Genomic DNA, 13231 nt, shown 5'->3' on the forward strand with positions numbered 1-13231 from the left:
TCAACAAATGGTGTTGGGAGAGCTTGACAGCTACATGCAAAAAACTATAAAACTGGAGCATCAATGTACACCTTACACAAAAATAAATTCAAGTTGGATAAAAGGTTTAAATGTAATTAATGACACCATTACAGTCCTTGGGAAGAACTAAGGCAGGAAAATCTTAGATATTCCACAAAGCAATAGTTTCACTGATATGTCTCTTAGAGCAAAGGGACATAAAAAAAGAATAAACAAAGGAGAACTCATCAAAATAAAAAGCTTATTTGTGGCTAAAATAAACAGCATTAAAATTTAAAATAAAAGGAGAACCAACCATATGGGAAAAAATATTGGCCAATGATACATCAGGCAAGGGTTTGATCTCCAAAAAATATAAAGAACTCACATGACTCCACCCTAAGGAAACAAGCAACCCAATTAAAAAATGAGCAAAGAACTTGAACATGCCTGTCCAAGGGGGACATACAGAGGTTCCAGAGATATATGAAATGATGCTCAGTGCTGCTGCCCCTCAAACAGATGGCTATTGAAACCACAATGTGATACCACTTCACACCCTTGAAAATGGCCATGATAAACAAGTCAACAAACAACAAGTGTTGGAGAGGTTATGGAGAAAAGGGAACCATAGTGAACTCTTGGTGGGAATAGGGACTGGTGCAATCATTATGGAAAACATCATGGTATTTCCTCAGAAAACTAAAAGTACAACTGCCTTTTGAACGGGCAATTCCACTGCTGGCATTATATTCTACAACCCTGAAACACATATCCAAAAGAACCCATGCACCCCAATGTTCATAATACCACCATTTACAATAGGCAATAGCTAAGTGCCCATCAGTAAATGAATGGATCAAAAAACTATGGTACATTTACACAGTGGAATTCTATGTAGCAGAAAGAAAGCAGGAGCTCCTTCCCTTTTCAACAGCATGGATAGAACTGGAAAGCATTATGCTGAGTGAAATAAGCCACATATTGAAAGACAAATACCATATGATCTCACCTTTAACAGAGACTAAACAACAAAACAAACAAACAAGCAAAATATAACCAAAGACACTGAAATACAGAGCAGGCTGACAGGGACCAGAAGGGAGAGGGGAGGGAATATCAGGGGAAAGGGGAAGGGTTTACAGGAACTAGTATAAAGGACACGTGGACAAAAACTGAGCAGGGTGGAAATGGGAGGGAGGTGGGGAGAACTGGGGGGGGGGTTGGCTGGGCAGGGAGTAAAAGACAGAAAACTGTACTTGAACAATTAAATAATTAATTTTAAAAAATAAATGAAAGTACAGAGGAAAAAATAAAGATGTCTCTTGTAAGAAGCCTAAAAACCAAAGTAAAGAAAATTTGTCTCCACAATTTGGCCATGATAGACCGCAGGTAGAAACCCTTCACTTCTTTGCAAAACTAAAAGTAGGATAACAACCAGTCTAAAAACAGTAAACAACCAGAAGTGCCATAAAACCAAACTGCATGAAACTCCAATGACCAAGGAATTAAAGAAACATTCCCCCATACAAAACAGACTAGTAAAAAGGCAAAGAGGCAGAGGGTTGGACAGAGAGAACCTGTGCCAAGGTGGCAAACCATGCTGGGGGGGGGGCTGGTTGAATGGGAAACTGAGACTCAGTGCTGACTATGGCCTGGGGTGGAGGTTGCCACAGTGGTAGAAACTCCCAGTCTCACAGGAGAGTTTGTTGGAAAGTGGGGCTAGAGCCCAGCAAGTGAGCTGCATTGTTCCCTCTGACCCCTCCCCCACAGCCACCACCACAACTCAGCAAAGAGGGTTGCCCTGCCCTGGTGAATACCTAAGGCCCCATCCCCTTACAATTTAACAAGTGCATGAAAACAAAGAAACATGGCCCGAAAGAAAGAACAGAGCGAAACTCCAGAAAAAGAGCCAAGCAATGAGGAAATAGCCAACCTATCTGAGGGAGAGTTCAAAACTCTGGTAATTAAGATGCTCACAGAACTGATTGAGCTTGGTTTCAAAATGGAAGAACAAATGAAGTATACATAAAGCGAAATAAAGCAAACTATTCAGGGAACCAACAGTGACAGGAAGGAAAACAGTACTCAAACCAATAATTTGGAACAAAGGGAAGAAATAAATATCCAACTGGAACAGAATGAAGAAACAAGAATTCAAAAAAAAAATGAATAGAGGCTTAGGAACCTCTGGGATGACCTTAAACATTCCAATATCTGACTTACAGGAGTGCCAGAAGGAGAAGAACGACAGCAAGAAACTGAAAACTTATTTGAACAAATAATGAAGGAAAACTTCCCCAATCTGGTGAAGAAAGTAGACTTCCAGGAAGTCCAGGAAGCTCAGAGAGTCCCAAAGAAATTGGGCCCAAAGAGGAACTCACCAAGGCACCTCATCATTAAGTTACCCAAGATTAAAGATAAAGAATCTTAAGAGCAGCACAAGGAAAGGATAGAGTTACCTAAAAGGAGTGCCCATAAGACTATCAGCTGATTTCTCAAAAGAAATCATACAGGCAAGAAGGGGCTGGAAAGAAAGAACCTACATCCAAGATTACTCTATCCAGCAAAGCTATCATTTAGAATGGAAGGGCAGATAAACTGCTTCCCAGAAAAGGTCAAGTTAAAGGAGTTCATCATCACCAAGCCCTTATTATGTGAAATGCTAGAGGGACTTATCTAAGAAATTGAAGATAAAAAATGTGAACAGTACAGTGACAATAGACTCACAACTATCAACAACTGAACCTAAAAAAAAAAAAAACCCTGCAAAAACAAATACTAAACAAACAGCTAAACAGGAACAGAATCAGAGAAATGGACATCCCATGGAAGGTTTTCATTGGGGAAGAGGAGGGGAAGAATGCGGGGGGAAGGTACAGGGAATAAGAAGCTTAGTTAGTAGACACAAAATAGATGGGGAGAGGTTAAGAATGGTATAGCAAACCAAGAAGTCAAAGAACTTGTATTTACAACACATGAACATGAACTAAGGAGGGAATGCTGGAGGGTTGGTGGTACAGGGAAGATGAGGGATAAAAGAGAAAAAAATGGGAAAACTTTAATAGCATATACTCAGCATATACATAGCATATACATAGCATATCAATAAAATATACTTAAAATAAAATATACCAAATATGTCATCCAGATTTAAAGACATATTTTTAAAGATTTTATTTATTTATTTTTAGAGAGAGGAAAAGGGAGGGAGAAAGAGAGGGAGAAAAATATCAATATGTGATTTTTTTTCACTCAGACATTTATTGAATACTGAATATGATGAATATAAATGGCACAATTACTTATATGCAGCCCTTACTAAATGCCATGTCCTGTGCTAAATACGTCTTACTGAGTATCTCTTTAAATCCTCAGAAGGGCGTAGGAGGTGGGTCCTGAGTGAAAGAAGAGGTGGGAAGAGTCGGACAGCTTGTGAATGCCTGAAAACCACAGACTACCTTTTTTTGTGGGTTCCAGGCAGTCTGACTCTGGAACCCGTATTTTCAAGCATTTCCTCAAGTAATAATGGTCATGAAATATTACAGTCTTTAACAAGAGATTCCAAAGAATAGGAAACAAAGGTACCCCTTTGTCAAGGAATTTCATTAAAAAAACATTTCAGTTAATCAGCATGAAACAAAAATGAAGACTTTGAAAAAACTATTATTTCAAATATGAAAACATGGGGGATACTAAAATAATATTAAAACATGTTTTTTTTTTCAGAATGCTTTGCTTTATGTTTTTTTAATTCTATTTAGTTATTTTTCAAGTACAGTTTTTTTGTCTATTTTTCCCATCCCAGCCTCCCCCGCCCCTTGCTCCCCACCTCCCTCCCATTTCCACCCCCCTTAGTTCTCGTCCCTGTACCCTTACTATTTGTTCCTCCAAATCACTCCCCCTTTTTCCCCTTAACTTCCCTTCCCTCTCCCCTCTGGTCACTGTCCCCATGTTCTCTATTTCAGTGTCTTTGGTTCTTGTTTTTTTTTTTTTTTTTGCTTATTTATTTTCTTGTTTAGCTTCCTGTATAAGGTGAGATCATATGGTATTTGTCTTTCAGCACCTGGCCTATTTCACTCAGCATAATGCTTTCCAGTTGAATCCATGTTGTTGCAAAAGGTAGTAGCTCCTTTTTTCTCTCGGCTGCATAGAATTTCATTGTGTATATGTACCACAATTTTTTTGAATTTTTCATGTGTGTTTAAAATTTTAAAAACTTGAATTGTTGTTCAAGTACACTTTTCTGTCTTTTACTCCCATCCCAGCCCACCCACACAGCCCTCCCCACCTCCCTTTCATTTCCATCCCGCGCCCCTAGTTTTTGTCCATGCGTCCTTCACACTTGTTCCTGTAAACCCTTCCCCTTTTCCCCCCAAATTCCCTCCTCCCTCCACTCTTGTCACCCTGTTCTCTATTAATGTGTATTTTTATTTTTATTTATTTAATAAATTTTATTTAGTTATTTTTCAAGTACATTTTTTATCTATTTCTCCCATCCAACCCCCCCGCCCTGTCTCCCCCCTCCCTCCCATTTCCCACCCCCAGTCCTCATCCCTATGTCTTTCATACTTGTTCTTCAAAATCCCTCCCCCTTTTTCCCATTAAATTCCCTTCCCTCTCCCCTCTGGTCGCTGCCCACTTGTTCTCTATTTCAGTGTCTTTGTTTTTATTCTGTTTGCTTGTTTGTTTTATTCTTTAGCTTCCTGTCAAAGGTGAGATCATATGGTATTTGTCCTTCAATCCCTGGCCTATTTCACTCAGCATTATGCTTTCCACTTCCATCCATGTTGTTGCAAAGGGTAGGAGCTCCTTCTTTCTCTCTGCTGCAGAGAATTCCATTGTGTATATGTACCACAATATTTTGACCCATTCATTTACTGACAGGCACCTAGGTTGCTTCCAAATCTTGGCTATTGTAAATTGTGCTGCTATGAACATGGGGTGCATAGGTTCTTTGATATTGATGTTTTAGGATTCTTGGGGTATAATACTAGCAGTGCAATTGCTGGGTCAAAAGGCAGGTCGATTTTTATTTTTCTGAGAAAATTCCATACTGTTTTCCATAATGCTTGTACCAGTCTGCAATCCCACCAACAGTGAACTAAGGTCCCCTTTTCCCCACAACCTCTCCAACATTTGTTGTTTGTTGCTTTGTTTATGATAGCCATCCTGACTGGTGTAAAGTGGTATCTCATTGTGGTTTTAATTTGCATCTCTCTGATAGCTAACGATATTGAGCATCTCTTCATGTGTTTCTGGATCTTCTGTATGTCCTCTTTAGAGAAGTGTCTGTTCAAATCCTTTTCCCAATTTTTAATTGGGTTCGATGTCTTCCTAGAGTGGAGTCATGTAAGTTCTTTGTATATTTTGGAGATTAAACCTTTCTCTGAAGTATTATTGGCAAATATGTTTTCCCACACAGTTGGTTGTCTTTTTAATTTAATACTGTTTTCTTTGGCCATGCAGAAGCTTTGTATTTTGATGAGATCCCATTTGTTTATTCTTTCCTTTATATTCCTTGCTCTAGGGGAGATATCCGTAAAAATGTTGCTGTGTGGAATATCTGAGATTTTCTTGCCAATGTTCTCCTCTAGGACTAAAACGGTGTCACGGCTTATACTTAAGTCTTTTATCCACCTTGAATTTATGTTGGTGTATGGTGTAAGTTGGTGCTCAAGTTTCATTTTTTTGCAAGTAGCTGTCCAGTTCTCCCAACACCATTTGCTGAAGTGGCTATCTTTACTCCATTTTATGTTACTGCCCGCTTTGTCAAATATTAATTGACTGTAGAGACATGGGTTTATTTCTGGGCTCTCTGTTCTGTTCCATTGGTCTATGTGCCTGTTTTTATGCCAGTACCATGCTGTTTTGATTACAGTGGACTTGTAATACAGTTTGATACCAAGTATTGTGATCCCTCCTACTTTGTTCTTCTTTCTCAAAAGAGCAGCTGCTATTCGGGCTCGTTTATGATTCCATATAAATTTTCGAAGTGTTTGTTCTATGTCTGTGAAATACGCCATTGGTACTTTAATACGTATTGCGTTGAAGGTGTATATTGCTTTGGGTGGTATGGACATTATGATGATGTTAATTCTTCCAATCCATGAACAAGGTATATGTTTCCATTTGTTTGTGCCTTCCCTGATTTCTTTCTTCAGTGCTGTGTAGTTTTCTGCATACAGGTCTTTTACCTCCTTGGTTAGGTTTACTCCCAGATATTTTATTTTTCTTTTTGCTATATCGAATGGGATGTTTTCCTTGATTTCTGCTTCTGCTGATTCATTGTTGGTATACAAAAATGCCTTTGATTTCTGGATATTGACTTTGTATCCTGCTGTTTTGCCAAATTCATTAATCAGTTTGAGCAGTTTTTGGGTAGAGTCTATTGGATTTTCCATGTACACTATCATGTCATCTGCAAACAGTGACAGTTTTGCCTCCTCCTTTCCTATTTGGATGCCTTTTATTTCCTTTTCCTTCCTGATCACTGTGGCCAAAACTTCTAATACTATATTGAATAGAAGTGGTGAAAGTGGACATCCTTGTCTTGTTCCTGATCTTAGTGGAAAAGCTTTTAATTTTTGCCCATTGAGTATGATATTGGCTGTAGGTCTCTCATAAATGGCCTTTATTATATTGAGGAATGCTCCCTCTATTCCCATTTTGCTGAGTGTTTTTATCATAAATGGGTGCTGTACCTTATCAAAAGCTTTTTCGTCATCTATTGATATAATCATGTGGTTTTTGTCCTTGCTTTTGTTTATGTGATGTATTACATTTACTGATTTGCGAATGTTGAACCATCCTTGCATCCCTGGGATGAATCTCAGTTGGTCATGGTGTATAATCTTTTGGATATATTGTTGGATGTGATTTGCCAATGTTTTGTTGAGGATTTTAGCATCTATGTTCATTAGCGATATTGGCCTGAAGTTTTCTTTCTTTGTTGTATCTCTATCTGGTTTTGGAATTAGGATGATGCTGGCTTCATAAAAGGAGTTAGGGAGTTTTCCATCCTTTTGGATTTTTTGGAATAGTCTGTGAAGAATGGGGGTCACCTCTTCCTTAAATGATTTGTAGAATTCTCCTGTGAATCCATCTGGTCCGGGGCTTTTGTGTGATGGGAGTTTTTTGATTACTGCATCAATTTCTTTTGCTGTTATTGGTCTATTCAGGTGTTCTACTTATTTTTCATTGAGTTTTGGGAGATTATATTTTTCTAGAAATATGTCCATTTCCCCTAGGGTTTCAAATTTCTTGGCATACAGTTCTTCATAGTAATTTCTCACAATCCTTTCTATTTCTGTGGTATCAGTTGTAATCTCTCCTCTTTCATTTTTTATTGTGTTTGTTTGTGTCCTCTCTCTTCTTTTCTTGATGAGCCTACTTAAAGGCTTGTCTTTTTATGTTTTCAAAGAACCAACTCCTGGATTGATTGATCCTTAGAATTGTACTTTGAGTCTCTATGTCATTTAGTTCTGCTCTGATCTTAGTTATTTCCTTCCTTCTACTTGCTTTGGGCTGTTTTTGTTGGTGTTCCTTGAGTTCTTGCAGGCGTAGAGTAAGGTCATTTGTTTGAAATGTTTCTGTTTTCTATAGGTACGCCTGTATTGCTATAAACTTCCCTCTCAGGACTGCCTTCGCTGTGTCCCATAAGTTTTGGGTTGTTGTGAGATCATTTTCATTTGTTTCCAGAAACTTTTTGATTTCTTCCCTAATTTCATTCTTGACCCATTCATTGTTTAATAGCATACCATTCAGTCTCCATGATTTTGGGTGTTTTGGGTTTTTTCCTTTGGGGTTGGTTTCCAGTTTCAGTCCCTTGTGGTCAGAGAAAATGCTTGGTATGATTTCAATATTCTTGAATTTGCTGAGGCTTGTTTTGTGTCCTATCATTTGGTCTATCTTTGAGTATGTTCCATGTGCATTTGAAAAGAATGTGTATTTAGCTTCTTTGGGGTGAAGAACTCTCTATATATCAGTTAGGTCCACTTCATCAAGGGTGTTGTTTAATGCCGCAACATCTTTGTTGATATTTTGTTTGGAAGATCTGTCCATTTTTGATAGTGGGGTGTTAAAATCCCCCACTATAATTGTGTTGCTGTCTATATCTTTCTTGAATTCCTCTAAGATATTCTTTATATATTTTGGTGCTCCTATGTTGGGTGCATATATATTTATGATGTTAATGTCTTCTTGGTGGATTGTTCCCTTGAGTATTATGAAGTGACCTTCTGGGTCACTCTTTTTTTTTAATTTTTTTGTTGATTATGCTGTTACAGTTGTTCTATTCCCCCCTTCATTCCCCTCCACCCACCCCCCTATCCCCACCATTACCCCCCTTTAGTTTATGACCATGTATCTCAAGCCCTTTCGATTCTATATTTCCCATGCTATTCTTGCCCCCCATCTATTTTCTATCTACTGTCTATGCTACTTATTTTCTGTACCTACTCCCCCCTTCTCCTCCTCCCACTCCCCTGTTGCTAACCCTCCTTGAGATCTTCATTTCTATGTTTCCACTCCTGATCTGGCTGTCCTTTTAGTTTGCTTTCGTTTTAGGTGTGGTTGTTAATAACTGTGAGTTTGCAGTCCTTTAACTGTTCATCTTTTTTTTAACTTCTTTTTCTTAGGTAAGTCCCTTTAATATTTCATATAATAAGGGCTTGGTGATGATGAACTCCTTGAATTTGATCTTATCTGAGAAGCACCTTATCTGTCCTTCCATTATAAATGAAAGTTTTGCTGGATAGAGCAATCTTGGTTGTAGGTCTTTGGATTTCATGACTTGGAATACCTCTTTCCAGCCCCTTCTTGCCTGGAAGGTCTCTTTTGAGAAATCTGCTGACAGTCTGATGGGGAGTCCTTTGTAGGTGACTGTCCCCTTAGCTCTTACTGCTTCTAGGATTCTCTCCTTCATTTTAATCTTAGCTAATGTAATGATGATGTTCCTTGGTGTGTTCCTTCTTGGTCCAATTTCTTTGGTACTCTCTGAGCTTCCTGGATTTCCTGGAAGTCTATTTCCTTTGCCAGATTGGGGAAATTCTCCTTTATTATTTGTTCAAATAAGTTTTCCACTGGTGGCTGTGCCTTTCCCCCTTCTGGTACCCCAATAATTCAGATGTTGGAGCGGTTAAAGATGTCCTGGAGGTTCCTAAGACTCTCCTCATTTCTTTGAATTCTTGCATCTTCACTCTTTTCTGTTTGGCCATTATTTGCTTTCTTCTGGTCGACTCCATTGATTTGAGTCCCAGTTTCCTTTTCATTGCTATTGGTTTCCTGTGCAATTCCATTCATTTCAATTAGTTTCACCTTCAGATATTTGTCTAATTTGTGGCTATAATCAACCAGTTCTGTGAGGATCCTGATCACCAGTGTTTTAAACAGTGCATCTGAGAGTTTTGCTATTTCTTCATTGCTTAGATTTATAGGTTCTGGGGCTTTGAGATCTTCTTGAGCCATTTTTGGTCTGTTCATGCCCTTTAAGTGTGAGGAAGGGAGCCTTGGACTCCCAGGTCGCTGGGTTGTGACGCTATATGTTGGGGCGTGGTCAGAGCAGGGAAATGGCGGCCCCCTCTGCTGTTTCTCACAGCTGGGTGAGGATCAGTGCCTTAGGTATTTCACCTGGGCTGGGCCACTCAGAGTCGCTGGGTTACGATGCTGCATGTGGAGGTGGGGTCAGAGCAGGGAAATGGCGGTGCCCTCCACTGCCACAAGCCGAGGGGACCCGCCCGGCCCTGGTCCAACCACCCACTCCCTCGCCTGTCCACCCGCGCACAAATGCGCGACCACAGTCAACACACAGCACAGCTTCCCCGCCGTCTCCCCTGCGGTCGCTCGCCTGGTGGCTTGCTCGGTCACTCACTAGGTCCAACCCTGTGCCTGGATTCCGTGTGTCTGGATTCCGTGCCTGAGTCCATCTGACGGAGTCCTCCTGTGCAACCCCACTTCACCAGCTGCTGGTTTCACCCCTTACCAGTCAGGCTGAAGAATTTGTTGTTAATGGACTTCCGAAAAGTTCAATTTTCCGTGTTCTGGGTATGTTTTCTGTTGCTAATATTTAGTTGTCTCTAAACTTGGTTGTGTGAGAAGGCACTGCACATCCACTTATGCCTCCATCTTGGCGGAAGTCACTGGGTCACTCTTTATAGCTCTTTTTTTGAAGTCTATTTTGTCTGATATGAGAATTGCTACCCCAGCCTTTTTTTCTTGTCCATTTGCTTGGAAAATTTGTTTCCAGCCTTTCACTTTTAGTCTGTGATGGTCTTTTGTCCTGAAGTGAGTTTCTTGTAGGCAGCTTATGTGTGGGTCATGCTTTCTTATCCATTCATCTTTTCTATGTCTTTTGATTGGAGCATTTAATTCTTTTATGTTTAAGGTTATTATTGATAAGTACATATTCATTGCCATATGTGTACCTGTGTTCCTCTCTGTCTCTCTCTTTTCCTTCCTTTCCTTAAAGCAGTCCTTTTAGTATTCCTTGTAGAGCTGGTTTGGTGGAGGCATATTCTTTTAGACTTCTTTTGTCTTGGAAGCTCTTTATTTGGCCTTCTATATGATTGAGAGCCTTGCTTGGTAAAGTAGGTTTGGTTGCAGGCCTCTGGTTCTCATTACTTGGAATATTCCTTGCCATTCTCTTATTGCTTGGACTGTTTCCATTGAGAATTCAGTAGCTAACCTTAATTGGCACTCCCTTATATGTTACTTCCATTTCTTCCTTGCCTCCTTTAAGATTCTCTCTTTATTTTGGAATTTTGCCATTTTGATGGTGATGTGTCTTGAAGTGGGCCCCCTTGGGTTCCTCTTGATTGGGACTCTTTGTGATTCCTGTATTTGTGTGACTTTTTTTCTCATCAAATGAAGGAAATTTTTCATCATTACTTTTTCAAATATGTTTTCTATTCCTTGTTCTTCTTCTTGTCTTCTGGTATCCCTATTATTCAGATATTATTACGTTTCATACTGTCTTGCATTTCTTGTAATCCCTCTTCATTCTTTCTGAACCTCTTTTCATTTTCTTGCTTTTTCTGGGACTTTTTTTCTACTTTGTCCTCCAAATCACGTATCTGATCTTCTGCTTCATTGACCCTGATTTTGATTCCTTCTACTGTGTTCTTCAGTTTAGAAATTGTATTCTTCATTTCCTCTTGGCCTTTGCTGATAGTTTCTGTTTCCTTTTTCATGTTGATATAGTTTGTGGTGAGTTCATTGTAGTTCCCCTGTAGTTCCTGGTAGCTCATTGTGAGCTCTTTGAATTACCTGATTACCAGGGCTTTTAATTCAATATCTGATATTTGACTTGCCTCTATTTCATCTAACATTTTTCCTGAGTCTTCCTCCTTTTCTTTCATTTGGGGATTGTTTCTTTGTCTTTCCATTGTTTGTGAGACTCTTCTTGTTAGCCTCAGCTTCTTAAATTGATCTGTTCTGACTCCCTGGATTTATGGTGTGAAAATATGGAATGCTTCACAAATTTGTGTGTCATTTTTGTGGAGGGTTTATGCTAATCTTCTTTGTATCATTCCAATTTTAGTATATGTGCTGCCAAAGCAGGCACCTATTATATTTTTTCAAGGGGGAGATTAAAACTCAAATATTATCACATTAAGCAATCAGGATTTTTTATTATGAAGTTTGTCAAGTATGTGGCAAAGATGAAAAATTTCTACAGTAAACTCTGATACTCTGACTCCCTAGATTCTGCCATCAACCTTTTACTATCCTGCATCATGCATCTACCTACCAGAATGTAGCAATTTTATTATGATTTATGACTTTCATGAGTTGATTTTTGACTTATAAGCATCATTTTTACAAAGTTGATATAAAACTAGCCAGAATAACTTGAGATCGTTTACATTTAATGAAAATAAGAGGAGCACAAATATTTCTTAAGAAGAAAATTTAATCATTGCACTATTTCAGTCTCATCAGAATTTTTTATCTCAAATAGACTGTATTCTTTGAAAATGAAACTAAAAACTTCTAATTCTTGATCTCGGGCTGGTTCCATGGGTATGTTCAATTTGTGAAAATTTGTTAAGTTATACATTTATTATATATATTAATATATTTATAAATCCATGCATCAAATTATTACAATTCAATATATCTTATTCAGCTATATATAACTTTTTTCTTTTTTTCTTTTTATTTTTTAATTAATTTTTATTGATTATGATGTTACAGTTATTCTATTCCCCCCCTTCATTCCCCTCCACCCAACCCCCCATCCCCACCATTACCCCCCTTTAGTTTATGACCATGCGTCTCAAGTTCTTTAGATTCTATATTTCCCATACTATTCTTGCCCCCCATCTATTTTCTATCTACTGTCTATGCTACTTATTTTCTGTACCTTCTCCCCCCTTCTCCTCCTCCCACTCCCCTGTTGCTAACCCTCCTTGAGATCGTCATTTCTATGTTTCCACTCCTGATCTAACTGTCCTTTTAGTTTGAAATCAGATTATCCAACATTTATAAAAATACAGAAGCATGATCTCAAGCTCTCAGAAACAGGAATTAGTAAGTTTCTTCTGCCATTGTGCTCTTCTAGAGTTTGCCTTGGTTGTTCCAGTCCTTGGATGGCTGGTGTCTTTCTCACACAGAGGCAATATTTCAGGCAGATATTCCCATTCTACATTTTTTGCTTATTCCCTGACTCAAAGGCAGCACTTAGGTATCATCTTACTTTCCTGTTTCCATTTGTAACAATAAGTCAGGGAGATATTCATGGGTGCTCTCGCCCATCCCGATGTCCATCTCTTCTCTATGTCCTTCAGTTTGGCTGTCATGCCCACTACTCTTCTGTCTCTTGTCAAGGCCACTGGTGGCCTGGTCTTGGCAAAGCCAGTGTCCATGTTTTATCTGACCTCTTGGCTTTGTTCACCACTTTTTCCTCTGGTTTTTCTTCTGTGTACCTGGCCTCTCCTCTACCTCATTAGTGGATTTCTCTTATGCTGTCAGGTTACTACATTTCGACAGCTCTCAGTATTCTTCTTTGGTCCTCATCTGTGCTTTCTGCATGGATGATATCAGTAAACCCATGGCTTTAATTACCATTTCTACTCTCTGATTTCTCAGTTAATTTCTCCAGCCCTAATGTTTTCCCTGGACACAAGCTTCATGCATGAAACTGTTTCCTTATTGTCTTCTAGGAAACTCCAGCTTAACTTAGACTCAGTAGATAATTTAATGCATTCCATGTCCTTTATCTTTCACCCCA

General features: G+C 38.9%; 1 non-coding gene across 1 annotated transcript; it reads right to left on the reverse strand.

Annotated features, from left to right (window-relative positions):
• Positions 1-11456: 11456 nt before the first annotated feature.
• Positions 11457-11563, reverse strand: LOC119063153 (U6 spliceosomal RNA). Its single transcript, XR_005085106.1, has one exon. It is a non-coding gene; the product is annotated as a U6 spliceosomal RNA (small nuclear RNA).
• Between the last annotated feature and the right edge of the window lie 1668 nt (positions 11564-13231).

This window comes from Artibeus jamaicensis, unplaced genomic scaffold, assembly GCF_021234435.1.
Source record: "Artibeus jamaicensis isolate MK-2021 breed Jamaican fruit bat unplaced genomic scaffold, CSHL_Jam_final contig_320, whole genome shotgun sequence".
NCBI classification, from domain to species: Eukaryota; Metazoa; Chordata; class Mammalia; order Chiroptera; family Phyllostomidae; genus Artibeus; species Artibeus jamaicensis.